The following is a 5,000-nucleotide window of genomic DNA, read 5'->3' on the forward strand; positions in this document are numbered from 1 at the left end:
CGGGCTCCCGGCAAGCGCGCGCGGTTCTTCCCGGATGACGGACCTACCTGGCCCGGCCCCGGACCCGCGCCGCTGTTGGCTCGGGATGCTCTCGGGCGGAATAATCGCTCCCGTCAGCGGCGCTTCAGCTTTGGACAATTTCACGACCCGTCTTGAAACACGGACCAAGGAGTCTAACATGTGCGCGAGTCATTGGGCTGTACGAAACCTAAAGGCGTAATGAAAGTGAAGGTCTCGCCTTGCGCGGGCCGAGGGAGGATGGGGCTTCCCCGCCCTTCACGGGGCGGCGGCCTCCGCACTCCCGGGGCGTCTCGTCCTCATTGCGAGGTGAGGCGCACCTAGAGCGTACACGTTGGGACCCGAAAGATGGTGAACTATGCCTGGCCAGGACGAAGTCAGGGGAAACCCTGATGGAGGTCCGTAGCGATTCTGACGTGCAAATCGATCGTCGGAGCTGGGTATAGGGGCGAAAGACTAATCGAACCATCTAGTAGCTGGTTCCCTCCGAAGTTTCCCTCAGGATAGCTGGTGCTCGTACGAGTCTCATCCGGTAAAGCGAATGATTAGAGGCCTTGGGGCCGAAACGACCTCAACCTATTCTCAAACTTTAAATGGGTGAGATCTCCGGCTTGCTTGATATGCTGAAGCCGCGAGCAAACGACTCGGATCGGAGTGCCAAGTGGGCCACTTTTGGTAAGCAGAACTGGCGCTGTGGGATGAACCAAACGCCGAGTTAAGGCGCCCGAATCGACGCTCATGGGAAACCATGAAAGGCGTTGGTTGCTTAAGACAGCAGGACGGTGGCCATGGAAGTCGGAATCCGCTAAGGAGTGTGTAACAACTCACCTGCCGAAGCAACTAGCCCTGAAAATGGATGGCGCTGAAGCGTCGTGCCTATACTCGGCCGTCAGTCTGGCAGTCATGGCCGGTCCTTGCGGCCGGCCGCGAAGCCCTGACGAGTAGGAGGGTCGCGGCGGTGGGCGCAGAAGGGTCTGGGCGTGAGCCTGCCTGGAGCCGCCGTCGGTGCAGATCTTGGTGGTAGTAGCAAATACTCCAGCGAGGCCCTGGAGGGCTGACGCGGAGAAGGGTTTCGTGTGAACAGCCGTTGCACACGAGTCAGTCGATCCTAAGCCCTAGGAGAAATCCGATGTTGATGGGGGCCGTCATAGCATGATGCACTTTGTGCTGGCCCCCGTTGGGCGAAAGGGAATCCGGTTCCTATTCCGGAACCCGGCAGCGGAACCGATACAAGTCGGGCCCCTCTTTTAGAGATGCTCGTCGGGGTAACCCAAAAGGACCCGGAGACGCCGTCGGGAGATCGGGGAAGAGTTTTCTTTTCTGCACGAGCGTTCGAGTTCCCTGGAATCCTCTAGCAGGGAGATAGGGTTTGGAACGCGAAGAGCACCGCAGTTGCGGCGGTGTCCCGATCTTCCCCTCGGACCTTGAAAATCCGGGAGAGGGCCACGTGGAGGTGTCGCGCCGGTTCGTACCCATATCCGCAGCAGGTCTCCAAGGTGAAGAGCCTCTAGTCGATAGAATAATGTAGGTAAGGGAAGTCGGCAAATTGGATCCGTAACTTCGGGATAAGGATTGGCTCTGAGGATCGGGGCGTGTCGGGCTTGGTCGGGAAGTGGGTCAGCGCTAACGTGCCGGGCCTGGGCGAGGTGAGTGCCGTAGGGGTGCCGGTAAGTGCGGGCGTTTAGCGCGGGCGTGGTCTGCTCTCGCCGTTGGTTGGCCTCGTGCTGGCCGGCGGTGCAGGATGCGCGCGCCTGCGCGGCGTTCGCGCCCCGGTGCTTCAACCTGCGTGCAGGATCCGAGCTCGGTCCCGTGCCTTGGCCTCCCACGGATCTTCCTTGCTGCGAGGCCGCGTCCGCCTTAGCGTGCTCCTCCGGGGGCGCGCGGGTGCGCGGATTCTCTTCGGCCGCCATTCAACGATCAACTCAGAACTGGCACGGACTGGGGGAATCCGACTGTCTAATTAAAACAAAGCATTGCGATGGCCCTAGCGGGTGTTGACGCCCTGTGATTTCCACTACATTGGACTTCATTCGGGCGCCGTCCAGGTATCCCCTTCAGGGTGACTGGTCATTAACCCATCGGGTACACCCGCACAGTAACCGCTTCACGGAGGGGCATAGGTGCGACCGAGTCTGGTGGTTCTCACCTTTCTCACTGCACCTGGGACGCAGGTCCTGTGGCTATTGTTTCCGTGGCGGCCGCCCGGTAGGTTTTTGTGGTGCGTTTGGCGACCGGCCCATTTTCATATATCAGTGCCGATAGCCTGCGCCCTCATTTCTGGCGGCCGCCGGGTGTCGTCCCCGGTGACTAGTCCCACACTAGGTGGCGGCGTTGTTCTTTCCGCCGCGTCCCTAGTGTCCCTGCCGCCTGGGGTTCGGGCGTAACACGAAAGTCATCCCACAGGTCCGGCTGGGTAAGCGATCTGGCGGTTCTCGTCGGTGACCACCCTGCTGTGGTACGGTGACACTCACGTCTACTCGTTAACTGGGGTTCCCAGGGGTCGGGTCGTGTGGCTGGTGCTTGTGGGGGGTACCCCGTTCAGTCTCCAGCCTCCGTCCAAAAGCGATTCCTGCCCAGTGCTCTTTGAATGTCAACGTTGAAGAAATTCAAGCAAGGCGCGGGTAAACGGCGTGAGTTAACTATGACTTCTCTTAATCTGGCCAAGTGGCGGCGGTGTGGCTGCATCCGGACTTGGCTTTTCGAAGTGCGGTCTTGATGTAGTCGTGCTGCTGCTGCGAGGTGCCTTCCTTGGGTTATGGTTACAGGGAGAGTGATGCGCAATACATGGGCCTAGCCCTCTTAGCCTCTCCTCTCCTGCGGTCTTCTCCCCTTCTCGTGGGCCCGCTGATTTTCGCAGAGTGGAAGACCGCACCAGGGGCTTGGGGGGGTTACCAGCCCCCCCTCGCACTATCCCTTTTTTAGTTGGGGGCAGTATTCAGAGAAAAAGTGGTGGCCCTTCCGCTGAAGGTGCCACCCCAACTCCCCCAGCACCTAGCCGGCCAACCGGCCGTGCCGAAAATCTTGTAACTTTTGCAGCTGTATACGCCTGTAGTGAGTGCCACCGCAGCTTCACCACCAAGAACGGTCTCGGGGTCCATCGCCGCCGCCAACACCTTGCGGCCGCCAACGCGGAGATCGTCACGGAGAGGCATCGCGCGAGGTGGACGGAGGAAGAAGTCCTGTCGCTCGCCAAGGCGGAGGCCGAACTGTTCCTCGAGAGGGACGCCCGGTTCTTCTTTGTAAATCAAGAGCTCATCAGGATGTTCCCCGACCGAACGCTTGAGGCAATCAAGTGCCGACGGCGGCAAGCTGCCCACAAGCAGCTTGTCCGCCAATTCATGGAGGCGCTTGAGATCGGTCGGGGGGAAGAGCCGGCGTCCCGCCGGGGAGCAGCGAGCCCGCTGCCTGACGCGGGCGAGGCCGCTGCGCCGCCCGTCGACGCAGCCGAGGACTTCGCGGCCGACACCACCGGGCCGCCGCCGGAGGGGCCGACTGACGCCGCCATCTGGGAGCATCTGGCGGGGCTACCCGCTTCCGCCCAGCGTTTCTCTGCCCTGGATCGTGTCATAGGTCTGGGGCGGGGCACGCCGCCCGATGTCATCCTGGGCATGCTCCCGGATGCCCTTGCGTCGGTCGGGTCCAGAGGGGAGAGATCGATCACCAGGACACAGCGGCCGCGCCAACCATCGAAGCGGCCGCCTGCCGCGCCGCCGACGCAGAAGCGCAAGCGGCGCCGCTGGGAGTACGCGAGAACGCAGGATGCCTTCCGACGGTCGCGTGCACGTTGCGTGCGCGGCCTCTTGGATGGCACCCTGCTCCAGCCGCCACCTGCCATCCCTGGTCTGCTGGACTTCTGGGCGGACCTCTTCACCAAGAAGCCCATCTCCACCGCGGGCTTCATTCGTGACCGCCTCCTCCCGCACTCGGAGCCTGTCGCTCCCGAGTGCCTATGGGGGCCGGTCACACATGAGGAGGTCGCCGCCGCGTTGCCGCCCAGGGGATCAGCAGCCGGGCCGGACGGCCTTACCCCAGCGGAGTTGCGGCGCCTGCCGCACGAAGTCCTGGTGAAAGTGATGAATCTCTTCCTTCTGGCCCGCGCCCTTCCGGAAAGCCTGCTTCGCGCGCGAACGTCCCTTCTCCCGAAGACGGCTGCACCAACATCCCCCGCTGACTTTCGCCCCATTACGGTCTGCTCGGTGTTGGCGCGGACCTTTCACAAGGTTCTCGCGTCACGCCTGATGCGCGCATGTGCTGTGGACGAACGTCAGCGGGCATTCATCCCTCGGGATGGGATGTTGGAAAATACCTTCATCTTGGACACTGCTCTCACCGACGCAGTTCGCTCCTGCCGCTCTGTCTTTGTGGCATCGATCGACGTATCTAAGGCATTCGATTCGGTAGATCATGCTGCCCTTCGCCCCGTGCTGAAGGCGCATGGCCTGCCGGATTGTTTTGTCGAGTATGTCGAGCGGTGCTACGAGGGCAGCACGACAGTGATAGCGGACGGCGCCGGCGTGGGCGTGTCTGTGCAGCCAGCACGGGGCGTTCGCCAGGGCGATCCCCTCTCCCCCCTCCTGTTCAACTTTGCGGTGGACTACGTTTTAGGCCAACTGCCCTCCCACGTCGGAGCTCGGATCCTCGGTCGCAGAGTCAACGCTGCGGCCTTTGCAGATGACGTCTTGCTGTTTGCAGCGACCCCGAGGGGCTTGCAGTCCCTCATCGACGCAGCTACCGCAGCCCTCGCCCACCTGGGGCTGCAGATCAACGCCCGGAAGTGTTTCACCCTCGCCTTAGTCGCGTCAGGGCGCGAGAAGAAGGTGAAGGTGGACAGCAATGTCACCTTCACAGCAGGCAATACCACCATGCCTGCCCTGCGTGTGGGTGAAACCTTCCGGTACCTGGGGCTGCAATTTTCCACGGCGGGTCGCTGTGTCTTCAATCCACGTCGCCACCTGGTGGAGCAGCTTGACGTCATCTCCCGA

At 61.9% G+C, this 5,000-nt stretch overlaps 1 pseudogene; it reads left to right on the top strand.

The window, feature by feature from the left end:
• The window catches only part of LOC124576701, an 8,517-nt pseudogene that overhangs the window by 774 nt on the left and 2,743 nt on the right, over positions 1-5,000 (top strand).

The sequence above is a fragment of the Schistocerca americana genome, unplaced genomic scaffold (assembly GCF_021461395.2).
Source record: "Schistocerca americana isolate TAMUIC-IGC-003095 unplaced genomic scaffold, iqSchAmer2.1 HiC_scaffold_257, whole genome shotgun sequence".
NCBI classification, from domain to species: Eukaryota; Metazoa; Arthropoda; class Insecta; order Orthoptera; family Acrididae; genus Schistocerca; species Schistocerca americana.